The sequence below is a fragment of the Melozone crissalis genome, unplaced genomic scaffold, assembly GCF_028551555.1.
Source record: "Melozone crissalis strain CALT ecotype California unplaced genomic scaffold, PUWL_Pcris_2 ptg000062l_1, whole genome shotgun sequence".
Classification (NCBI taxonomy): Eukaryota; Metazoa; Chordata; class Aves; order Passeriformes; family Passerellidae; genus Melozone; species Melozone crissalis.
In genome coordinates this window covers 4,841,755-4,868,303 of record NW_026535840.1, presented here as the reverse complement: position 1 = coordinate 4,868,303, position 26,549 = coordinate 4,841,755, and the positions used below count along the sequence as shown (strand labels likewise).

General features: G+C 47.5%; 1 protein-coding gene across 4 annotated transcripts in view; it reads right to left on the bottom strand.

Moving 5' to 3' along the window:
- The window catches only part of SGMS1 (sphingomyelin synthase 1), a 66,312-nt gene that overhangs the window by 16,395 nt on the left and 23,368 nt on the right, over positions 1-26,549 (bottom strand). For 3 of the 4 annotated variants that reach the window (XM_054288390.1, XM_054288392.1, XM_054288391.1), the window contains exon 2: positions 19,277-19,499. The gene's annotated coding sequence lies outside the window, so the exon portion shown is untranslated. Of the gene's footprint in view, positions 1-3,692; positions 3,753-19,276; positions 19,500-26,549 lie in introns of those variants that run through there. The other variant, XM_054288393.1, reaches the window with a different exon arrangement.

Sequence of the window (26,549 nt, the reverse complement as noted above, 5' to 3'; positions counted from 1 at the left end):
CAGTATTAACTAAATCTTTTCAGTTTTCAACACTAGAGTGCCTAAATCCTCATTTCCCAAATCCCTGAACCTGACAGAGCAGATACCTGTCCACCCTGACAACATTTAAAGACACAGCTCAGGAGCCTGTAGCCAACCTCCAAACTACATCTCCACTGCCAGGGAAGGGCTGGATTGGGTAGTGGGAAAAGTTTCTCCATGGAAAAGGTTGTCTAGCTCTGAAATAGGTTGCCCAGGGCAGTGGCAGAGTCACCATTCCTGTCTGGAGGGATTTAAAACATTTGTAGATGTGGCACTTGGGGACAGGGGCTAGGCCTTGGGAGTGCTGGGGGAATGGTTGGACTTGATGAGCTTAGAGGGCTTTTCCAACCTAAACCATTCCATGAAAGCTTCCAGCAGGTGCTAAGATGAGTTCCAGATGGAAAAATCTGTTGCCAGCTACAAATAGCACTTGGATATTGGCAGGAGTGTCCCAAAATGCTGTGTGACCGCAGGACACCTGGCCTGGCAGCCTGACAAAAACCAACAAAAGTAAAACTGCAGGTTTGGGCAACATTGCTGGCATCTACCATCAGTTCCAAAATGTGCTCTTACACCACCAGTGGAAATCACTATCAAGCACCTTTTGTAAAAGCAGAGTAAAAGATACAGGAGGAAGGACAAGGACACAGGCCATGGAGATGAGTTGTTTTCACTGAGAGTTAAAATGAGGAAAACCAACTAAAATTTTTAACACCACTTCTTATTCAAGCCTGTTTTCACAGCCTGCCTAATGGGGGAGGGAAGGCAAAAAAGCTTCTTTACTCACACCTTCCAGCTTGCCACATTAAAAATTCCTCATTCCCTCTGGTGCATCCATGAAAGCTTGATGGGGTTTGGTGTGCAGAAACTGTGGGGGACTCACAGCTCTCCCTGAGCCCTTCCCTTCCACAAAAGGTCTTCTCCTCTCCTGAAGACAGAAGGTGGGGAGCAGTGTCAGCCCAGGATGAGGCACACACAAACCTCCCCAGCTCTGCCACAGGTTCTTTAGCCTGGCTGACTAAAAATTCCCTCCACCTGAAGCAGAGCTGCCTCATTAAGGAGCCTGAACCCGACAAGGAATTATAAATAACAATGTGATTACCATAACAATACCAACTGCACCGTGATAATGGTGCTGTGGAAAACCAGTACCTCAAAATGCCCACACAAGAGTGAGCAGGATGAAACAACCTCATCAAGGGCTCCAGGTGGCACCTCCTTGTGTTTACAGGACCTTTTTCCCCTGTTGCCAGTAAACACTGAAGTGCTAACTCAAAACGTGGGGTGTAATTCTCACCACCACTTCCACCTACACCTTGGCCAGAGGGTTAAACAAGGATTTGGGGTGCACTGCTACAACCCTGCCCATCAAGACCTGCTCTTCTCAGATCAGCTGGGCACAAGAGCAAAGGTGGGAGCATCAAACTTTTTGGTTGAAGAACAAGATAATCAGCCATGAATTCACCAGCTGATGAATTCTCTCCACATGAGAATCATGGAATGATCTGGCTTGGGAGGGACCTTAAAGCCCATCCAAGTGCCACCCCTGCCATGGCAGGGACACCTTCCACTGTCCCAGGCTGCTCCAGCCTGGCCTTGGGCACTGCCAGGGATCCAGGGGCAGCCACAGCTGCTCTGGGCACCCTGTGCCAGGGCCTGCCCACCCTGCCAGGGAACAATTCCTAATGCCCAATATCCCATCCAGCCCTGCCCTCTGGAACTGGAAGCCATTCCCTGTGTCCTGTCCCTCCATCCCTTGTCCCCAGTCCCTCTCCAGCTCTCCTGGAGCCCCTTTAGGCCCTGGAAGGGCTCTGAGCTCTCCCTGGAGCCTTCTCCTCTCCAGGTGAGCACCCTCAGCTCTCCCAGCCTGGCTCCAGCCCTGGAGCATCTCCAAGGCCTCCCCTGGACCAGCTCCACACTTTTCCCATGCTGAGGACAAGGCCCAGGTCTGGGGTCTCCTTGCAAGCAGAAATGGTTAATTCTCACAATTAACATTGATGAGACAAAACCACACCCACTCAAACCAGTAAAAAACCACCTCCCTTATCTGTTTGTTCATCTTGAAACTCCTCCTAAAGCACTTTGAAACCCAACCAAAGCAAAGAAAACCTAAGCCTACTAAAATCAAATTGTGCCCTGCTCGTGTTTGTGCTTCTACTCTCTAAGCTTTGCTGCCAGGGCAACAGTCACTATAGAAATCAGTCAAATAAAAAGCTATTTCAGCAACTCGTCACCAGGAGCCAGGAAATCCTTTCAGAGGTACTGCTGTGCTCCACTTGCAACCCTCAGCATCCTTCCCAGACAGCCCAGAGAAGTTGAGAGGATTCAACTCTTGGTGAAAAATGAGAGTCTAAATGAGAGAGGTTCATAAGCACAGCTGGAAGGGGCAATAGTGACATTTTGGCCCTTGGAAACCAAACTCTGAGGTTCACATTGATAATGTGTGCACACAAATAAGCAGAGAAAGCAGCTGCTGTACGGGCTGAAGATTTAATGCTTTATAACCCAGCCCAGCAGTGAATTCCCCATGAATGATGAGCAGGAGTCACCCAGAGACCGAGTGCCCCCCATAAAAGCTGGGAGCTCTTGTCCTGGGTTTTTTAGAGCACAAAACAAACTGGGAACTCTGGTCCTGTGTTTTTTAGAGCACAAAACAAACTGTTCACAGCAGCAGGGCCTGAGTCACTGCTATAGTCATCTCCTGTCCAGGCATTTCATCATGGCCACTGTGACACCTCAATAACTGGACATCCTGTGCTTGACAAGCACCTCTGCACAGCAATTTGCAAGGGAAGGGAGCTGCCTGCCACAAATTATGTGCTGGGTAGCCCTAACAAGCTCTCAAGCAGTGTTTCCCTCCCTCCAGGACATGCTTGTCTCCAAACCAGCATCACCCCTTCTGCACCACTAACAAGCAAGAAACTGCTGGCAGTGTGAAACAGGCCAGTAAAGCTGGGTTTGTGCTGGAAATACAAATATATGCAAATATAAAATAGCTGTAAGTATAGCACTGAGGCACAGGTGGGCTCACAAGTTGCACAGAGCTCTAAGGCAGGTTTCCAAGGTCACCATCAGATGGAAAACATTGGTCTGTGGACAGGAAGTCAGAGCAAGAGGAGCTACTACTATGAAAAGAGAGGCTGGGGTGAAAATGCAAAGCAACACCCACATCCCCTCAACACAGCTCCTTACACAAAGCCCAGCCTGAATACCACATCAATCCCTGAGCAGCCTGCTTTTTTCTAAATTACCTGATACCAAGAAGAAAAAGAAACCCTCACCATATATTTTCTATCCTAACTGAATTATTAAAAAAAACCACCCAGAAATGAAAATCCACTCCACAAGTCCAGAGTTGAGTATGGAGGATTTAAAACCCAAAGTACTTGCAGCACACTTGGAGAACCAAACAGGTCCCACCTCCAGATGGGAACACCAACAGGGAGTATTTCCCTCCATGAGTTTCCACCAGAGCTTGGAGCAGCCTGGTCTGAGTGGAAGGTGTCCCTGCCCATGGCAGAAACTGAAACTGAATGGTCTTCAAGGCCCTTCCAACCCAAACAATTCCCTAATTCTGTGATTTACAGCCCCACAGCTCAGCTTTCTTCCTCTCACATCCTCCTGGTGCTTGGCACTAGTTATGAAAACCAGCAAACACTCAGGAAGAGGACCTGACCAGCAGTCCCACCCCAGGAACAGCTGCCAAGCAGGGCTTTTATTTTCCCAGGACAGAAATCCTGCTTCCAATGATCCTGGAATGGAAAGGATGGAGCAGGGTAGGTTTAAGTTGCAATTATTTCAGGCTGGGAAGCTGCACCAAGTCAGGGAGGCAGAGCCTTTCTGCCTGCTCCAGGTGTAACCCAAGCACCCATCCCATTTTGTACTCCATTCCACAATCCTAATGTCCCAATCCTAAAATAATTCAACATCTGCAATGAAGTGGGACCAATATTGGCTTATTTTTGAACAGCTGCAATAGGAAATCCATGCTCCCCACCCCAAATGCAAAGGGAGAGGGACTGGGGGGTGGGGTGAAAATATTAACAGAACATCACAAATCTTTAAAAATTAGTTTAGACTGGATATTAGGACAAAATTTTCCCCTGTGAGGGTGGTGAGGGCACAGGGTGCCCAGAGAAGCTGTGGCTGCCCCTGGATCCCTGGAAGTGTCCAAGGCCAGGCTGGAATGGAGCACCTGCAGAAGGTGGAAGCCATGGCAGGAGGTGGAACAAGATGAGCTTTTAGATCCTTCCAACCCAAACTTTTCTGCCATTTTATGAATAACCTGCTCAGACACCAGGACCTTCAATGCTTCAGCAGCTTCCTACAGCAGAACCAACCCCACAAACCAACCCACACCCTTGGGCGCCACGCAACACTCAAACCTTGCCCAGGTGGGACATGGACAGAGCAGCCCTGAGTGCCGTGGGCTCTGTGCTCAGGCAGCAGCAGGCTCTGTCCCCAGCAGAGCAGAGCAGAGCAGAGCAGAGCTGAGCACACATCCCTGTGCTGCCTGAGGATCTGGGTCAGGGCTGGAAATGGAGCCCCACGTCCTCGTGCAACCCCGCAGACAATCGGGCACTGAGAGCGCACAGCGATGCTCCTGACACTGCCCAGCCTCCCCTCACTGATACACAACCACAAACAGCCTCAAAGGGAAACAGATGAAACACTAAAAAGGCAGAAAAAGTGGGGATTTTTTTCCTACAAGGATGGAAGCAAGAAAATAAGGAGAGGCTAAACGTTTGTGACATGCTCCATATTTTAATTCAATTAGTGCAGGTGTTTTGAGGTTTTTGTGAGGGTTTTTTTACCTCCAGTGAGTACCTAAAAAGCCATTTATTATTAGAAAGTCAGATCTGTTGGAAACCTCTGGGAATCTAAGTGGCAGCATGAATTTAAAAATTAAAAAATCATGGGAACAGAAAGGGAAGTTGTGCCCAAGGAAACTGAGAGCAGTCTTGTGACTGATGGTAACGTGGCTCTGAAATGCAGACTCCAGCATAATTTGCCAAACCAGCCATGCAGATTAGGAAAAGGAAACCTGGCAGAAATCACAGAGAAAACAGATCCTCACTGAAGGCTTAAATCAGTTACTTGACATATTCTTTTAATATTAGGGTTTGTTACTGGCCATGTATGAGACAGTAGCCAGACCACAAGAGTTGCTCCCTCCCCAGTGCCTTTGCCAGGGTTGTAACTAAAGCAAAAGAAAACTAAATTTACACGCTACGATTCCCAGCCTAGAATAATATTTCCATATTTCATTAGCAATATAAATATTTTATTTCAAACATCCTGCTTTTGAAGTCCCAACACATCAGACCCACATCAAAGACTCCAAGCCTCCAGAGCTGAAATGTGAATATCTTCATGCACAATGCTGTTCTCTGCACTTCAGCTGTTACTTTTCATAAACCCACCCAAAAAGACACACCATCAACATTACTCATTTTCAATGCCATTCCTCTTGGAAAACAAAAACAATCCCTGGGTTTGCCTTTATTAATTTAGTTTCATGTAACACTGAGTGTTCCTTGGTCTGAAAGACAAAACCACACATATTCAAGATTATTTCTTGTGTAAATAGTCTGAATTTCGGAACACAGAGTCCTCCTCTTTCCAGCAATACCTATTCAGAGTTGTATCAAAAATCAAATAAGTCTCTTCAAGACATGTATCTGCAGGAAGGAGAAAAAGGCTCCTATTGCATAGCTGGTCTAGAAAAATCATAAACACGGGAAAGGGAAGAAAAAGGAAAAAATCCCAAACCATCTTGACTGCCAACAAATTATGGGTGTACAGCCTGCATGGTGATGTGTCTTACATCTCCTGACATTGCAGATGAACTGTCCTGGCATCTTCCTTTTTGTGGTTATGCTACATGCTGGAAAAACCCTTGTGGTTTATTTGTCAAATCCCAGAACATTTCTTTACACTCCATCACAGGAAGCCAAATCCCTCTGTTTGCAGTGCAGATCTTCCACTTGGCCTTGCCAGCAAACCCAGTGGGGCTGGGGATACAAATCCTCCCCTTTCCAGCCCAGCCATCCACAAGGAGGGTGCCAAACAACTCAGAGCAGCTCTGGTTCCTGCTCCAGGGGGGCTTTTGCCTTTTACAGGCAATTTCATCATTGCTGCTCAGTGTTTTGGGCACTGAATGCCACACTTTGATGATTCAACAAGCTCCAAATTTCAGAATTTGGCCTCCAGAAACCCAAGCTATTCCTTGCCCAGTGCCTTGCCCACAGCTTTATCTGTGTGTCAGACTATTCCTACTCATTCCATCCACTGCTCCTACTCAGCTGCTCCCAATCCATGTCAGATGTGACACTGCTCCCATCAGTGATCTGTGACACCAGCAAATCCTGTGACACTGCTCCCATCAGTGATCTGTGACACCAGCAAATCCTGCTCAAATCTTGCTGCTGACACTGAACCCAAAGAACAGGAATACACAAATATCTTCCCTGAAACATGAAGCATTCCTTACAATTTTAACTGATAGATGATTCAAGATCACAAAATAATACTGAAAACACACTTCCTTCCACACTGACAGCAATGGTGACAGTACCACCAGGTACACATCAAACCAGTGCCCAAATCACAAGCAGAGTCACTCAAAGTCATTACAGTGTTCAAAGGCTGCAAAATATGTTTTACATATTCCCCTCAGCTCAAAAGTTATGATCAGTTAGGTTCACAAAGAAGAAGAAATAAAGGAAGATAAAAACCTCAGATCTCACCATCTAACTGTTCTGGAAATTATTAATATTTCAATAACTACCTGAAAGCCTCAGAAGTAAATTCCTCCTGCAGCCACATCCAATTGCTTCTAAATTCCTTTTCTAGTGGCACAGATGAGGCACAGGAATGTGCCTGTGATGAAATAACACCTTTATGGAGATGTCCATCAGCACCTGGCTATGGACAATCCCAGGCAACATCTCTGGAACTGTGGCTCTCAGCCATCCTTTCTTCTGCAAGTCCCTCCACTACCTGGCACACTGAACAGGAAAGTCTGGATGGCTGGGTAACAGATCCACAGGCTGAACTGGTAGGATTTGAGCACATCAATTAAATCAGTTCCAAAGGTAACCTGTAATTCCAGCCAAACAAGGGAATCTCAGCCGGAGGTACCGGGTAAGTGTGAGTAGCTTGTGATCCTGCCATGGAAATGAAGCTGTGTTTAAAAAGAGAATCCCAGAGTGGTTTGGGTTGAAAGGGAGCTTAAAGCCCTTCCAGTGCCACCCCTGCCATGGCAAGGACACCTTACACTGTCCCAGGCTGCTCCAGCCTGGCCTTGGGCACTGCCAGGGATCCAGGGGCAGCCACAGCTGCTCTGGGCACCCTGTGCCAGGGCCTCCCCAATCTCATGGGAACAATGTTTTCCTGATATCCAATCTAACCCTGCTCTCTGTCAGTTTGAAATTGAACAATATTTCACCTTCCAAAGTCCCCCACCTGGGGAATGCTGTCATCCAGCACTCACCCACAGCCCATAAAACACCAAAGCAACCCAAAACAGTTGCAAAGCTCAGCCAGCACTTTGTCCACCCTCCACAGCCAGAAATAACTAAAAACACTTCCATCAGATGCCTCCTGAATGGGTGGGCATGTCATCCCTCTCCTCCTGCCACAGAAAGAATTGAGGGGTGTCCAGCTGCTAGCACAGTCTCGAGCAAACTTTCCATACCAGTCTAAACATTTTAATTAAAAGAAGGCAAGCCAAAACTTATGGCACAGACTGGAAGATGCCCTCCTGCATGTGTTTCCTTTTGTTATAAATAACAAATAGTTATTGGCTTTCTCATTTCTGTATTAACTTTTGTTTTGCAAGTTATTATTGGTCACAAAAATCATGATATGGTACAATTTGTAATTACTGCTTTTGATATAGTATAATCTGTCAGTTTATGTATGCACTCTATAGCTTTTATAAGTAGCAGTGTCATATGTCCTATCTTAGACTGTAGCATAATGTTGAAATTATTTTTTCATGTAACTAACTCAGAAAATGGTGTAAAAGAATTAAAAGTGATTTCCCATATTCAGGGACTACCTTATCTGAAAGACAAGATAACAGAAATAGCAGCCAGAGCATCACAAAAAAAAGAGGAGAATTTATTGACCCTCGTTATCAGGGAGTGAAAATACAACAAAATGGAACCAGAAGAAAAAATAAAATATATTGGTTTCATCTACAAGATGGCATGAAGACAAGTCAAAAGTTAAAACTCAAATTTGAATATATATAAAAATCCTTATGAATATTGATGTACCCCCTATAATGTAACAGCATATAGAGAACATATGGTTTAAGAATGGTTTTATAGACAACATGGTTTAAGTTAACTGTGTGCAAATAGCCAAGCATCCCAGCACTTGGATTTATCTCTTTTATCCCTTAATAAACTTTTATAAAACTTTTCAATAGTGAGCTGTGTTTCTCACAATCTCACAAAGTATTAGTGCAGCCCTGCAGGGCACCCACCTCACACTGCTCCCAGCAAACACAGCAAACACAGCCAACACAGCCCACTGCTTAGATAATCTCAGTTGGTTCAGGCACTCAAAAGCCACATCCACCCTTGGAAAAACAATTAATAAAAGCCAGCATTCCACCCTGGGAAGTGGACATGGGAATTAACTATTTAATTAACAAAGGAATGCCTGCCTCTTTGAGAGGATCACTGCAGAACCAAGCCTGGCTTTCCCAGCTGCTGTTACACAAACAGTTAAATGCAACAAGGCCCAGCCCTGCATCTCACAGCAGCCACAACTGCAGGAACTCGGTGGCTCTGCTCTTCTTCCAGAAAGAGGAACCCAAACAAACCAACCTCCATCCCTTCTGAGGCAAAGTATTGCATGACCAAGCAGCTCCAGAGGCATCTGGTTTAAAGATCTTTAATTATTTGTTGTTGTTAAGTGTGAACAGATGAGAGGGAGGGGAGAGGAGGAAAGATTTCAATCTGTAGGTGGGTGAAGCTCAGATTAGCAAGGTATTAAGGACAGCAAGGCAGGGATGCCAATGAGGTGCTGCCTGAAAATAGCCCCACTCTGACCTGTCTGCTCTCCCAGCTGGATCAGGAGATCCGTGGCCATGGAGCCAGGGCTCTGTGACTGCTGGGGAAGGATGGGAGATTGCAGGAGTATTGGGAAAAGCTGCTGAGGCTGAGGATAAAAGGGTTATAGTGAAGCAGCAGTCTAAATTTTTGAACAGAGTCCACTTTTTCCAGCAATACCTGCTCAGAGTTGCACCAAAAATCAAAAAGTCTCTTCAACACATGCATGTGGAAGAAGGAGAGGAAGGCTCTTATTGCAGAGTTGGTCTGGAAAAATCAGGAGATGCAGGAGAGTTTGATGCTGCTTTCCATCTCCCTGCAGCACAGCCACACAAGAAATAACTAAATTTGGGAATTTACCTGAATAAACCCTTCCCAAAGGTAAATACTCAGGAGATACATCCCCGGGGATGTCCAGCAGGATCCACTATCCCAAAGCAAACAAAACCAGGGAAAGACAATTCTGCTGCTCTTTCTGATGTGCAGGGGCTCCTCTGAGCAGGACGGGTGAGGTAACATGTCCTGGTACTGCAGGAATTCATCTGGGGGTTTAGACTGGAGGCTGGGAGGGTGGGGAAGCCCAGAGGGCAGCAGGGTGTCCTTGCCCATGGCAGGGCTTGGGATGAGAGGATCTTTAAGGTTCCTTCCAAGCAGAACCATGCTGGGATCTGATAAGGAGCCCCTGGGAGCAGGAAAAGCCCATGGAGACACCTCATGCCAGGCTCTGTGACTCCCCAAAATTCCCTCCAAGCCTGGGAAATGCATATGAGCCTCCAGAATATCTCAGGAGTACAAAACAAATGAGGGGCACCCAGCCCACAACCAGACCTGCTCTACAGGAGCTGTGCTCTGACATGCAACTTTTAGATAAATCTCCCCCACCTTCTAAACCTGATAAAATACAACATTCCAGTTATTAAATTATTCCAGTTATTAAAAAGGAAACAAAAAAATCTTCCTGCAAGCCACACAAGAGCTGTTGAAATGACTGCAGGTGGGAAAAATACAGGTGGTGTTATGGAAACAAGATAAAGTACTAAAGTACACACCAAAAGATGTTAAACAGTCACAGAAGTTGGAGTTTGGGGGTTGTTCAGGTCTTTTTGTTTTGTTTGTGTGGTTTTTAGAGGTAAGGGTGGGGCTACCAGATATAGCACAGGATATAAATACAATAAAAATACACAGGAGATTCTCTTTTAAAAGTAAATATATTATTATCTGTCCTTGAGCATTGCAAAAGCTTTTCACTAAGTCTGAAAATAACTTAAATCCACAAATATTTCATGTGAGTAAGGGCATAAAAGTACAGTGGCAAAGATCCTGCTGAAATATGCAGCCACAACAGCACTGACAACAAGGGTCTAATTCTAGGTGTGATTTCACATCAGCAGTGAAACAATGAGGGGTCCGGAATTTATCTGATTCCAAGACAAACTTGGGCTGGTCTGGATCAGTCTGAAATGTAAGACATGCACCATGTAAATTCAGATTTAATGGGGACACAGTTGAACTCCTGGACAGCACAAGGAGACCACGTTCCTGGCTGGTTTTGGGATTTCTTGCCCTCCCCAAACACAATCTGCAGCAGACAGGCTGCCAGCAGCAAGGCTGCAGGCTCTCCTCCCTTTCTGGAGCAGCAAGGAGGAAGGATCAATATTCAGAAAGCTCTTGAGAAGCAGTGGAACAGCCCCTGGGGAGCAGAGCAGACACAGAGCCAGCCCAAAATTCAGGAAACCTGGAGCTCCTTAGCCCACTAAAAGCCACTTTTTGCCAAGTAACCAATTTCCTTACACTCTCCAGTAAATAAAACATGAAGGGCAGGCAGAGACATAAAATATGAATGCACCCACGTCCGAAAGCAACAGGCCCTGTTATTGTAGATGCTGCATAAATCATTGAGGACAAGGGGACTTGTGTCCCCTAAGGGAGGGCACAGAATTTGGGGTCAGTCAGCAGGCAGGGGAGCTTGATATGAAGAAATGTTGCATCTATGTTCTCCTTTGTGATCTGCACAGCCTAAAAATAGCAGAAACCACTTTAGTTCATGGATTATTTAGCCAGGCCAGATGGGTGAAAGGCAGAATGAAGCCTCAAGACAACCATCAGATGATTTTGGTGTGGGCCTCCACCAAACCCAGCACTTGGAATGGGATGGCACAGCACAGAATCCCAGAATGGCCTGGAATTGATAAAAATTGATAAAACCCATCCTGCCATGGGCAGGGACACCTTTCACTGTCCCAGGCTGCTCCAAATGTCCAGCCTTGGGCACTGCCAGGGATCCAGGGGCAGCCACAGCTGCTCTGGGCCTGCCCACCCACAGGAGTCTCACTGGGAATTCAGCCAGAATGACCAAAATGCTCCTTTCTGTCTGATTTCCCTGCCTGGGGCCACGACAGCAGTGATGAACTGCACTGTTAAAACTCACTGCTGTGTCTGTTTTCCAGAGCTTTGCCACACAAACACAACATCTTTACAATTTCAAGTGTTTGCAGTTACAAGTGTTGCTCTGTAATCTCTCTAGGGAGGAGTAATAGCTGCTTTATGGAAAACTTGCCCCCAATCACTGCCATCTCCTTTTTCTTGAGATTTTTTTTATTCCAGGCAGTTGACTGACAAATAACACAGCTGCTTCCAATGCACAACATCTTGCCTTTTTTGTGTTTGTAGAATTTGATTGAAAAGGCACAGCAGCTTTCAGACAGCTGGTGGCAGACAACAACCTCCAAGTTCAGTCATGACAACCCTGGAGGCAGCTGAAAACCACGTTCCACTGTGAAAATGTGACCTCAAGTATTTTTGGACTACCTTTTTACTACTCTGTAGACTTGAGGGGATCTTGCAGGCAGGTGGATGAGCTCAGACTGTGCTCAGCTGCATCAGTGAATTCTCTAGGACAGGACATGCAAAGCTCCAAGCCAGTGGTGCTCAGGTCTTTCAGGAACTGCACACTGCTCTTTCCTGCCTTACAAAGCTCAACAGGTCCCCACTGAAGATCCAGAAATTGCCAAGTCTGCCCTAACACTCAGCTTGTGGATGCCTCCTCCTCTGATTATTCAGAGGTTCAACAGAACTGAAAGTAATCTTCAGCCCAAAGTTATTTCTGAGAGTAAATTCACTTCTGAGAGTAGATTCACTTCACAGAATCCCAGAAGAGTTTGGGTTGGGAGGGACCTTAAATCTCATCTTATCCCACCCCCTGCCATGGGCAGGGACACCTCCCACTCTCCCAGGCTGCTCCAACCTGGCCTGGGACACTTCCAGGGATCCAGGGACAGCCCCAGCTGCTCTTTGCAGCTCTGCTCACCTCTTTTCCAAGGTACTTTTTAGGCAAGACTCCCTCTCTGCCTCAAAGCTCTGCATGGCAGAGCATGGAGGCAAACTGCATTATGCAGGAATCTCACAAAATCAGGGAAATCACTGAGAAAAATCAGGAGCATTCATCTCAAAATGAGACCTAGACAAGAGCCAGCAGGAATGTTTTTGCTCTTTGGTTTTTTTTCTTCCTCATTTTCCTTTACATCTCAGTAGAGTCTGTTCTTCAGTCTCTCCTTTCCTCCATCCTTTGAGGCTCCTCCCAACCCCAGGTCAGACCCTTTTCAGTCCAGTGGCACAATGCAGATTGTGCAGAAAATCCAGAAAAATCCACAATCCAGAAAAATCACCAGGATCAGGAGAAAGTGGAGAGGCTCCTAGAACCAGGGAAATGCCAAACCACCACCAGAAAGAGAGGGCAGAGTATTTCAGATGCCTTTGTGGTGTCTCCTCATCCTCCTCCATGCCCAAAAGAAGGAGAATCAGTGTGAAAGGATCCCAAGAACTGTAAATAAATGATGACCCTGCTCATCAATGAGCTCAGGCTGCAATGAAATGAAAGCCACAGCAGGCTCTGTAATCACTCACAATAAACCCCCCCCAACAGGATCACTCCTGCAGTGATGGCTCAATTATGCCCGGGCAGAACGTTACACAACATTAAACATTAACAAAAGTCTGAGCCTGGCTCACTTTTCTCCCAGATAAATCCAAATCAGTAACCCAGTGCTCTTAGCTTAAGTAACCCAGAATTACCAGATCAATTCTTTTCCTACCTTTCCTTTCACATTTGATAAAAGCCAGGCCACCAGACAAGAGAGAAAAATGTTTGCAAACAGTCCCCGTGCTAAACAGTTATACTGTTATCATTTAAAACACATTTATATTGTTATCATTTAAAACACATGTGGTTTGGGAGAGAGGTGCTGATGTAAATTTAGGAGCTCAGAAATTAAACCAGGGGCAAACTGGTTCTGGGCTATGAGGGTGCACTCTCAGCTCCCCAGAAGCATTTCTTCCCTCCTCTAAAATCCTGTTCCCAGCAAACAGTTGCACCACTTCTGTTCCCAGTAGCTGCTAGGAGATCTGTGAAGGCAAACACAGCAGAAAGCTGCTTTCATTTCTCATTTGGCTTTTGCAATATCACTTTTCATAACTCCACCAGAACCAGAGATCCCCTCACCACCTGCAACATCTGCCCACTCTCTCTGTGCAATTGTATTAAGAAAAAATAAAGTTTCTCAAGGTTTGCCTAACAGATCACAGGATGCCAGGGTGTGTGAGGCTGAAGGAGCTGAGTGGGCACCTGGTGTCCCCTCCCTGCCCCAGCAGGGCCATCCCAGAGCCCAGGGCACAGCACTGTGTGCAGCCAGCTGTGCCCCAGCCCCTGGCAGGAGAGCCCCCAGGCTGTGTGGGCAATGTGCTCAGGGCTGGGCACTGCCCAGGGCAGAAGTTGCGCCTCCTGTGCAGGGCAGTTGCTGGGCTCAGGCCCTGCCCGTGGCTCTGGTGCCATTGCTGGGCCCCGGAGCAGAGCCTGGGCCCTGCTCTGCCCCTCCCTGCAGCCAGGCCCAGCCAGGCCTGAGGGCCCCTCTCAGCTGGGGCTCCTCTCCAGGCTGAGCAGCCCCAGCTCCCTCAGCCTGGCCTGGAAGGGCACCCACATGCTCCAGGCCCTTGCTCAGCTCCAGCAGCTCCTGGCCCTGCTGTGCTCAGCACCCAGAGCTGGACACAGCACTGCAGAGGTGCCTCCAGGGCTGCCCCAGGGCCAGCATCCCTCCCTGCCCTGCTGCCAATGCTCTGCTGCTGCCCCAGGCTCCATTGGCCTCCTTGGGCTGGGACACTGCTGGGTCAGGGACAGCTCGGTGTCCCCAGGACACTTTGCTGGGTCAGGGACAGCTCGGTGTCCCCAGGACACTCTGCTGGGTCAGGGACAGCTCGGTGTCCCCAGGACACTCTGCTGCTTCAGGGACAGCTCGGTGTCCCCCAGGTCTGTCCCACAGAGCTGCTCCAGCATCCTGTGCTGTTGGTGAGGTTGTTCTTTGTTGTTTTAACCTCAGTGCAACATCCAAACACTCTGAGAGAGCTGAACAATGCCAGGATTTAGGTGGGGTGTGACTGGTTTAGAACAGACAAACCAATGTCCCCAGAGCAAAGCAGGTGGCTGAGATGAAAAGGGAAAAGTTCAAAACACCAAAGGAGTTTGAAATAATATGGAAAAAACCCAGAAAGCTGGGAAGATGAAACTGAAATCAAAGTTGCACCAAAACTCACTTGCTGGTGGTCTTCCAACTAAATCCTTCTCACCCATGATGCTTAATACCCAACAATCCCAAAGCATCAGCTTCTCCAATACAAATAAACTGGAGTCAAATGTCTTCAACTTCATTGTTTTAAAAAATAAATCAAGTATTACAGCATCCATATTCTTAGTGGTGAAAAACCTGCTTGACTGCTGAAGTGATCTCTTAAATTTACAAGAAAACAGTGTTACATCTATCACGGAGACCAATGAATTTTTACTCCTGGTTATGAAAAGCAGCCCAGTAATTTGTGAGAAATGCTGAAGAGTTGTGAAACTTAACTGAGTAAAAATACCTGCTTGTCTTCAAGATTCTCTTTCAGAGGTTGAAGTGTAACTCCAATTCTTAAATTCACTTTTACAAGACAGAACAATTCCAGGTAAATGGAAACTGATACTGAATTCCACCTTGTATTCACAGCTTCTCAAAAAGAATAAATGCTCTTTGTCTTCAAAGTATTTGCCCAGGAAATGTGACAGGTTTTCTGAACTAAGTATTAGATAAACATTCTTTAGCTATGAAAAATAACTGCTGCAGTCCCTTCACCACATCCTGTGCAGGGAATGCTTGGTACAGGGTGAATCCTGGGTTTTAGGATCTATCTAGGATATCTGAAATGACCCTGGATATTTCTTTCTAAACACTGCACAGGCTGGATCACTGCTACAACACATGCTACAACAGCAGCTGAACCAAGGAGAACTCAAACTGTTCTAAAGGCTGATAAAGAGTTTTAAAAAAAATTTAAAAAGCAAATAAAAGTAAATTCAAACTCCCAAAATCAAAGGGAAAAAAGCAGCAGGAAACAAACTTTTCCCAAAGAAAAAAAAATTGTTTTTCTAACTGGTTTTAGGAGTTCAGTTGTTTTAGGAAAGGCAACAGAAAATATATCAAAAGGACCAGTGATAACCACAAGGAACAGTGATAAGCACTGAAGGCTGGTGACAAAACACTGTACAGCAAACACTTCCTAAAAGCAACTTTAGAAGTCCATAGTTTCCAAAGCACAAGTTATTTCCCCTTGGCTTGTCTGTTGACACTTCACACACTTATTGCAAAATGAAGTCTCTTCTGAGTGTGTCATGTTACACATTCACATTCAGCGAAATCACGCCCTCACTATTTCTTGGTTTTGCTTTTTTTTCCCCCCTCCAAGTAGAACTCTCCTCATAAAACAGCAGAGTAAGAACAATTCAAAGAGCAGAGTAAATCTCCTAAAATCTTTGTCCTTAACTCGGGCAGACTAACCCAGACGAGCTTAAACCAAACCTTTCCAGTGGGAGCCTTCACTTGAATTCCAGTCCCTGCACACCTGGGCTGTGTCACCTGTGCCAGCAGAGCTCAACAAGATTTTCTCAGAGGCATCCCCCTCCTCCTCTCCTGTGCCTGGGTGATTCCACGGTGGAAAACCTGTTCTTTTGCTGGTTTTTTGCAGGAAAACCTGTTCTTTTCATGCTTTTCTGCAGACAAGGAGTATGAGCAAGTCCTTCCCCTTTCGGTGGCAGCAGCGAGTTGTGAGAGCAGCCCTGCTGGATGCTGAAACCCATGCTCACATTTCCTAATCCACCTTTCTATTTTTAACCAGAGTCATTTCCCCCCACCTCCTCTGCCATGCAGACAGCTGCAGAAAGCAGCTGGAGACAACAGAGTGCTCCATCAGGGCAATTTTCCTGGCCAAAAACCATCCTCAGGCCAGAGGAGAATGCACAAGGGACATTCCCAAGGTGTGCTCCTTCTGCTTGTCCCTTGTGGCCACAACAGCTCTGACTGCACACAGAGTGTGGTAACCTAGTTACCCCAAGGATCATGGCTCACCTGAACTGGCTGAGACCACAATCAGCACTTCTTGTCCCTAAAAACTCAAAGGAGAAAGGATCCAGAGCATGGATCTGCTCCTGCACTGGGCTCTCCCAGGACAGGGAGGAGGGATCACCCTGCCATCTGTAAGCAACATCACCACCTGACACAGCACTTGGGAACATTTCTGGGGTGTCCCCAGCACAGAGACCTCCTTCCACAAGCTCCCACCTCCTGGGGAAAGGTCTGGAGTCACCTTCTCCTCCAGGTTTGGATATCTCCTCCCCCAGGCACTTGGCGTTAGGTGTCAGACCCTGAGTTCTCTCCTCACATGGGAGAGCAGCTGTAAAAAGCTCAGCTTTAAAAAGCTAATGTGCAGCCAGGCTGTAAAGTTAACCAAGCAAAAAGGGCACTTTCCTGAGCAGCAGGAGCAAATTGGAGCTTTCCCAGGCAGCTGGAAAGCCGGGCAAGCAGAGCACAGGCTGTGCAGGGTGCTGAGCTGTGCCAAACTTGGGCACACAGCACTTGGGGCACGGACTAGCACTGAAAGTGAGGTCCAGCTTTCTGAGCTGTGCCCTCCAGTTGGATTAATCCTCTCCCTGGAGATGCCTGAAAATGCCCTGGTAGGAGCAGGCAGACCTTTGGCAGAAGACAACCAGGCTGAGAGTTTGTCACTTTAAACAGATCCAGCTTAGGGGGGGAAGGCACAACTCCAACACCGACTCAGGGAGCTTAGAGGAGTTTAGCTGGAAGTTTTGAGTCATGCTCTTGGACATGGGCAGCTAGAACAGCTTAAGCCCTTCTTGAACCCTTTTTCTTTGTTCAGGCAATGGCTGCAAACATCACAAATGGAACTACTTCTGCTGTTGTCCATGTGCTACAGATTTTCCATGCTTTAAGTCACTCACTGCCAACACGATCAATCAAAATGTAAAGCAACTGCAGACAGGACTGTGTACAGACTCTGAGTATTAAATGCTTCAGAGAAACCCATCACTTACATGCTTACAGAAACAAAAGTCAACCAAAACAGAAGCCTGGTGTGGAATTAAGCACAGCAAGACCCACAGCAAATCTTCCCAGCTCAAAGGGATTTGAATCACAGGATGCCAGGAAACGAAGCTGCTGAGCAAAAACACTCCATCAGCCATGAACCCACGTGAAATTACATTTCATTAATGAATGACAGTGTTTACAAGTAAGTAAATGCTGTGTTTCCCCTCTGCCTTAGCTGGAGCTGCTCTCTTAGGAAAAAGACCTCAGGGTGAGCAGGTCCTCTCCCATCATTAATCCACTGGACTGCAGCACTTTGTTAACAGGCACAGAAACCACGGCAGCAGCAAACACCCACGTGTGAAACCAAGATCTGCAACTAATTTCATTTCTTACCTTCTGGAAAAGGGGAATTTCAGGGAAACCTCTTTAGCATCTTTTACAGGCACCAGGCCTGTGGGTTAATGATTTACCTGACAGTGCTGTTAAGCAGATTAGATAAGAGTGGTTTTGTTATGGTCTGTTTTCCTGCCTTTGTCTGCATAACCAAATCAACTGGCAAATGAAGAAGGCAGGGTATTACTTGACAGAGCAGGAAGAAATTAAAATGCTCCTCTCAGCTTGCTCACACCATCCTGCTATAAAAACACATTTTTTATACAGATACACGTGCCCATCTGTACACACACAGCCTAAGAACCAACGCCTGGAGTAGCTCTTCTCTGTGTGTGCACTTGTGTGTCCATATACACAAATATATGTATCAAAAATACACACAGATCAGCCACTGCAGGCAGTTTGGTTCAGTTTCTTCCCCAGAAGTAAAAAAAAAAACACCTCCTTGACTCATAGCTCTAAATCTATTATAAAGCTTCCAGCTTAAAGCACTGAGTTCCAAAGAGGTTTAGGCTGAGCAGAAGAGGCGGCCGTGCCCAAAACGCACAAATAGGATCACAGCCCCTGGAAAGACTCCACAGCGGATCCAGGGATGAAGTTCTGTTCCCCTGTGCCCTCTGAGAGCGTTTCTGTGTTCTCCCAGTGACTCACGGGCTGCTCACACCCGGGGCCACCCTGCTGTACACTCACAGCTGTGTTCATGCTGCCGGGCAGCGGTGACACTGTGACACACACGGAGCAGGCACAGGCACTCTACAACACCACAGAAAGTCTAAAACACTCTCTTGCTCCTGCTCCTTCCTACAAACACAGCAAACAACCACCTTGAGGATATCTGGCAGCAGTCAATGGGGAGGTCAGGCATGGGGAGAGTTGCCCAAGGTGCCACCAAAGGGGACAGCAGATTGTCGCTGGCTTTTAGTTTGTGCCGTTGCCACGCTGTGTAACTCTGGTTGTCTGCCACAGGTGTGCTGCAAACAAACCTCCAAGCCCAGAAACCAGGGGGAGATTCCGTGTCCCGGCAGGAGGTGAAGCTGCCTGATGGAAACACAACCCTATCGCACGCAACCTGGGGGACAAGCCACGGGCAGGTCACTGCTGTCCCACATGCTGGCAGCCTGGCTGGTTTCTAGTAAAAAAGACCTCAAGCTAAACTGAAAACTAAGATTAAAACCAAGCAGCGAACAACAAAGTAACCACAAGTTTAAGCGCCACTTTCAAAAAAGTCACCCAAGCAAAAAGACAACCAGCTCCCCATAGCTGTACTGTAGACTGGGGTGTATCCAAGCCCCTCTATGCCTCCACAAACGCAGCAGAGCCAAACACCCCTTTACTCCAAACACTCCAAACACTCAAACGGGACCATCCGGAGGGGAAAGAGCTACTCACTGCTGGAAATGAGGCGGCAGAGAGCAGCAGCAAACGCGGCTTGTCCTCTGGCAGCCGCAGCCGCTCCCGGGAGCAGCAGGACGGGGACACGGCGGCGGCGCGGCCACTCCCGGAGCGCGGAGCCCCGACTTCCTTCGCCTTCAAAGTTCGCCTTTCAACTTCCCCCGGGCTGGGCTTCCTCAGAGCTCCTCTGCCGGCTGCTCGGCAGCCCCGCGGGAAGCTCCTGCGGAGGGAAAGGCGGAGAGGTGAGCGGAGATCCGAGATCCAGAGGGGATGGAGCGGCAGCGCTGCCACCGCTCCTCCCGCGGGCGCGCCAGTGCGTCAGCGCCGGGAGAGGAGGGGACGGAGCGCCCGCCACAGGAGCAGCAGCAGCAGCAGCAGCAGCAGCAGCAGCAGCAGCAGGAGGAGGAGGAGGAGGAGGAGGCCGGGAGTGCCAGCCCGGCCGCGGGTGGTGCAACAGATCCCGGCAGTGCTGCCCTGCCGGCAAACAGCGCCTGAAACACGGGGAAATGGGGACATCGCCCGTGTTCGGTCTGGTGATTCCTGCTGGACGCCCGGAACGCTTTCGTTAAGTGTCACTTAAAAGTCACTGCAGGGAGGAAGGATTCCTTTTTCCAGTATATATCAGTCCTACCCTAGAAATTTAAAAAACAATCCCTCCACCAAAAAGAAAAGTCGTGTTCCACCACACTAACACAAAGCAACAACCAATTCATTCCTCAAGCTTTCCATGAATTTTTGGCTCAGCAGCAGCAGAGTCCCTGGCCAGGCAGCATCACCACCCCCCCCCCGCCCCCCCGAGGGCTGGCATCCAGCCTCCATCCCAAAGGGCACAGCAAGGACTGGAAGCACACAGGATCTCCAGGATCCAGCGGGAAAGGCCGGGGAAAGCATCCCAGGTGAGAGGGAGCAGAGATGCCTGCTGGCTGCTAACTCGAGGCAGCGGGGAGCTGCTGTAATTCGGTACAAAACCACAACACAAAGCGGGCTGAGTCATGTTGGGAACACTGATGGGATGAGCAGCAGCGCTGGCAGTGTTTTCCAGCAGAGCACGGACTCTCCCCAGCCTGCTGGATCCAACAGAGACACTGGCCAGGAGTGAAGTCAGAGGCGTAGGAAGCAGCCTGCTTCCACTCCATGGATTAAATAATGTGGAAACTGAAAAATAGGCACTAGCAGGAACAAATAGCAGCATTTCTGAGCTCCATCCCGAGAGAGGCAGCCTGCTGCCAGGAATACCGAGGAATCTGCAGAGCTACAGGGTGGAAAAAGAATTTTCAGAAGCTGCACACAGAAATCGTTCCACACTCATCCTATCACACAGAAAACAAGTATTTTATAGGAGCAGCTGCTCTGGGGTTTTTTAGTAGATCCACGCCCCTGAGCATGGCCCAGCAGTGCTTTTTCCTAACACATGGAGACAGCCAAGTATCCAGTGGAACAATGTGCTCACCATCAGCTCCTCCACAAAGTTTAGACACCTAAAAATGCCCCATGATCAAGTCCAACTCCCATTTTATTTAAAATCTGAGGAGACATGGAATGAGGCACCAGTGAGTTCTGGAGTTTTTTTTCCAGCACTCTTTTAGTGACTGGGCTCTATAACACTCAACAGATGTCATCTGCCCAACCTGGGCCTCCTTTCCAGGAGGGATTCTGGAGTGAACACAGGAATTGCTCATCACCTAAAAATTCTTTAGTTAGTAACAATCCTATAAATCCCTCCCACTGAGAATATACATGAGGCATCTGCAGCCTAATTAGAAGATGCCACAGGCCAAGAAGGACTCCTTGTTATGCTGAGGACACTCACACACCTCTCAGGACAGCACAAGTCACCTGGTGAGGCCAGAGGCCAACTCAGGAACTCCCTCCAGACAATAAATGCGTTCATATTTGACAGAAATGCTCTTGTGCTCCTCCAGCAGATCTTATCTTGGTGATATTTTTTTCCCCCATGATCCAGGCCTGTGTGAGTTCAGTGACCTCAAGGCACATAACAAAGGCAGCCCTGTGTTCCCACGAGTCAGGTGGGGCCAGAAGGGAGAAGAGAAGACAGTTGGACGAGTATTACAGGTAATTAAAAGGGAGCTTTGAGAACACCTTTTCAACCGTGGTGAATTTAAATGCTGCATGTGTCCAGACAGATACAACATAACACCCTGCATAGCCTTAAACAAATAAAAAGAAACACAATGAACTCTTCCACTGGATGTGCAAAGGGGAGGGTGTTTTTCTCTCCTACACAGCGCAGCCAGGACATATTTAGCCTAAGGGCTGAAGGAGAGGACAGCCTGAGCTGATGACATAATTTTCTTTCTATAGGACTGGATATCTGGGACTACTGCCCTCAGTTCAGTGGCTGTTGCTGTTTCCCCTCTACCTTCCCCCATCCTGCTTCAACAGGAGAGTGACAATCACACAAAAAACATCTGAAGAATAAAGATGGCCACAGAGATGTTGTTTATTTCCCACCAGAACATGAGCAATGTGACAAAAACCAGATTTGAGGTTGACTGCTGGCACTGAGGAGAAAGGGAAGATACCCCAGAGCTCCACTGCTGCTGTGTCTTGATCATTCAAGAGCCATTTGGAATGTCCTTCCAAAGGCCTGGGGAAATGCCTTCCTTGCCTTGACAGCTTAAATCTGCCTAAACACCGAAAACAGTCAGGTTATGTTGAGCCCCCTTTTATCCTATCAATCAGAAAGGAATTCTGCATTAGCAGGTGAAATCCAGCACTGAGGGTGGCAATGAAAGTCTCAGGCAAGTGAGAAAAAACTGCTCAGAATCCTGGGATAACTGAGGCTGGAGAATCCCTGCCAGCCCATGGAGTCCCAGCTGTGCCCAGTGCCCACCTTGTGCCCAGCCCAGAGCACTGAGTGCCACCTCCAGCCCTTCCTGGGACACCTGCAGGGCTGGGCACTGCAAAGCTCCCTGGGCAGCCCCTGCCAAGGCCTGAGCACCCTTTCCATGCAGAAATTGCTGCTGCTGTCCCAGCTGAGCCTCCCCTGGCCCAGCCTGAGGCCCTTTCCCCTTGTCCTGTCCCTGTTCCCTGGCAGCACAGCCCGACCCCCCCTGGCTGTACCCTCCTGGCAGGGAGTTGTGCAGAGCCACAAGGGCCCCCTGAGCCTCCTTTGCTCCAGGCTGAGCCCCTTGCCAGCTCCCTCAGCCCCTCCTGGGGCTCCATTCCCTGCCCTGGACACGCTCCAGCCCCTCCATGTCCCTCCTGGATTGGGGACCAGAACTGGACACAGCCCTGGGGGTCCCTCAGCAGGGCCAGCCATCATTGTCACTCTGTGATGTGTTCACAGGGCTTCAAAGCAAGAATATAAATCTATACATCCACCTCATATATCCCAAAAAACCTTCAAAGCTATTTTTTTTTGGTCCATTCAACCCATTCAAGTAAGTTGTCCTGGTCACTGACACATCAGAAAAAATGTGCTACAGAGGAATTATAAAGCTACTCTGACCTTAAAAGTGTTTGCATTAAAACACTTAGAGAAGTAATGTGCAACTTCATTATTACACGTGTAATTAAATAATAATTATTATTTCATCTGTGTTACAGCATTAAAAGCCATTACAACTTCTTATATGGAAGGCTCTTAATGGACACTAAAAATATTGATGTTATGATGGGGTTCTGAGAGAAACTAAAAAACTCTGAATCAGCTGAGTTTAAAAATCTCTCAAGTACTATCAGAACAAGTTCCAGAAGCAGCAGGTGAAGTGCTTAGGTGTGTTTGCTAACACAAAGGGAGATTCCAGAGCGCTGATGTGCTCATCAGTTCCAGCAGTGAAGTTTCCTGGCAGGAATGCTGTGTCATGGAACTCGGTGTGACTCACAGAGCAACGTCCGCAGGAAACCACTCTGCTCCCTCTCTCCCTAAAAAAAGCTCAGCCTCGCCTGCGAGTTGAACTGAGTTCCCTGAGCAGAATTCCTCCCATTTCAGCATCATGTGCTCCAGCACGTATGCAAGAGGGAAGGTGTATTTTAAACCCTGGCAGCAAACCAGAATCGTCTGGAAAATCGGCTGGAAGCTCCTCCTGGTTCAGCAGGGAGTGAAGAAACACCTCGTGCTGCTGTGTTTGGACACGTGGGTGTCCTTTGCCCTCGCAGCAGCAGTTTTGCAACCCGGGATGCTCGGCCTGGCTGAGCTGATCCCGGGCACTCCCAGCCCACTCAAACCCTACAAACCCTCAGACACACTGGGACAGCTCTGAGGGATCACACACGTTCCTTGTGTCACTCTGAAAGGGATGGCAGGAGCTGCAGCGGGATCCCAAACCCCTGAGGTCCCCCAGGATACAGGACCTCACAATGAGGCGTCTTCACTCCGTGCCACCCATCACCCAAGCAGCTCCTGGAGCTCTCATCTAATCTAAATGGATAAAATCCTCACTCTGCTCATCATGTGTGTTGCCCAACCTTCTGTTCTTTTTGATTCAAGGCTGTGGTTGACCTTTAGATCCTTGGAGAAACACATGGACCATCCCAGGGGTGGCTGAACACCCAGCACCTCTCCAGGGAAAACACTCTGCAATGGCAATTCCATCCAGGGCATGTACAATCACAAACTCAGGTCAAAGCAAGAATTTAACACCACTGAGGTCCCTTTTGAGCCTGGAAGAGTGAAGCTTTCCATAAAAGAGGAAAAATAGAAATGAGACATCCTTTTCAAACCCCCCACTCAACGATAAGGATGTTTTTCAGAGGGCAGGGTATCATTCCCACGTGACTGCATCCCACATCCAGCACTTCCAGCTTGGGAAGTGCCAATTCTATTCCCTGATCCACTTATTCTACCCTCCCAGAAATCTCATCATCCAGGTGTGTTAAAAACCTCTGGCTAAAAGAATCACGGCCTCAAAATTCCAAATTGCTTTTGTCTCTTCCAAACCCAAATTCCAACCCAGAGGCCTCTGTTACAGAGAGTTTCCTCACCAAACAGAGTAATGGGACACAGATTGGTGTCCCACTGATTTTTCCATCTAGAGTTTGCTGTTTGCCCCACACCTTGGGACAAAGATGCTGCTGTCAGATCCTCTGGCTTCGTTAAGGCCTTAGACACCATCAAGCAAAATAAATATTTTAAAACAACAAACCCAAAGCAACCCAGCTGCAACTCCAAAAAACAAAGCAGGAGTTAATACAGGATGATGTTTGGTGCTAAAGTTCAACAGCAGGGCTTGTGGGTGTGGAGGGGGCTTTTTCCTGTTCAAGATAAATCAACCCTGTCTCCACATCCTGAGCGTTTGCTTGCACGCCAGAGCCGCACCAAGCAGCGAGAAATCCAATCTTTGGGGCTCTTCAGCAAGATGTTTGTTATCTCAAACACCTGATTACACCTGCTGCTCCTGCCAGGCAGCAGAACCAGCACTGGGACACTCCAATCCAAGAGTGTGAAGATAAAACACCAATCACCAATTCATCCCAGCCTCCAGTTCCCAATTCATCCCAGCCTCCAGCTCCCAATTCATCCAGGTCCCAATTCATCCCAGCCTCCAGCTCCCAATTCATCCCAGCCTCCAGCTCCCAATTCATCCAGTTCCCAATTCATCCCAGCCTCCAGCTTCCAATTCATCCAGTTCCAAATTCATCCCAGCCTCCAGCTCCCAATTCATCCAGGTCCCAATTCATCCCAGCCTCCAGCTCCCAATTCATCCCAGCCTCCAGCTCCCAATTCATCCAGTTCCCAATTCATCCCAGCCTCCAGCTTCCAATTCATCCAGTTCCCAATTCATCCCAGCCTCCAGTTCCCAATTCATCCAGTTCCCAATTCATCCCAGCTTCCAGCTCCCAATTCATCCAGTTCCCAATGCATCCCAGCCAGTTCCCAACTCATCTCAGCCTCCAGTTCCCTTCTCCCTGTGGAGCTGTCAGTCAATATCCAAAGGTTAAACGGGCCTGACATGTCCACCTATCCAATACCTGTGTCATTAATAAGCATGATGTGGATCAATACTCAAGCACACACTTCCTCTGCCCCAAGGGCAAAGGGAACAAGTCTATCAGGAGGGATAAGGAGCTGGTTGTGAGGGCTGCAGGGTGTTGTATTCCCAGTATCCTGTGTCAGGGCTGCAATTCCATCATTCCAGCTCTCATCCTCCGACTTCCCCAGCCACAAGTTCACCTGGGTTCTCAGGATGACCTTAATTAAGAGCTGGAGAGAACAGATTATGCTCAGGAAGCCAAAGCCATTAATCTCAAAGGCTTAAAAGGTTTTCAGGGGAAGTGTGTTTATGTGTCCCCTTATCTCATCCTACAAAAAAGGGAATAGGCAGCAATGCCACCACAAGCAAAGGCTGCTGTTGGTGTCATTCAGATAAAATCTAACTGTACTTTTATCTCCACCAATGATCAAAATGCAATAAAAATTTGGCCTGCTAGACCTTATTTTTATGACCTTGACCTTCAGTCCAATTTATTCTTAAAAAATGTTCAAGCTCCATGTAAGCATGAAAAATAACAGCCTGGTCTTTCTACTAGGACCATTAAAATTCTGCTTTCTGGGATATATATCCTAAAAAAATGAGCATTCAATGAAATCCCAACTCATATTTCTTACAGGGACACTTTTCTACAAGCACCTGAATTATGTGTCCCTCACTACAATTCCAAACAGGAACTTGAACAGAGAACTGAAGGAACTTCATCCTGCTCCCACCAAAGCCAAGTCTCAGCAGCTTTGAGCACAAAAAGCATAAAGTCATGGAGTGGTTTGGGTGGGAAGGGACCTTAAATCCCATCCAGTGCCATCCCTGCCATGGCAGGGACACCTTCCACTGTCCCAGGCTGCTCCAAGCCCCAAAGTCCAGCCTGGCCTTGGGCACTGCCAGGGATCCAGGGGCAGCCACAGCTGCTCTGGGCACCCTGCTCTTCACCATGTGTTGGAATTTGAAATGTAAGGAACTTTGAGAACTTTGGGTTTGTAAGTTAAAGAATTGTTTAGAATTAAATACAGGATTTGATTTGAGATCTTGGGAAAGGCTTTTGAAGTTAAGTATTATAAGTAAAAATGTAGATTTATAGTTTAAAGTACAAACACGTTAAATTAATTTTTAAAAATTTTGAGGTTTAGAATTTAAAATATAAAAAAATATAGTTACAAAAGTAAACACAGATTAAAATATAGTACTGCAAGTTTGTGTGTTATAACATAATTAACTAAAAAAACTTACACTATAACATAAACCCATAAGACAAAATATTTTAAAATTAAGTAAAAATATAAATATCCTTGTTAGCAGTGTTTTATTAGTAAATA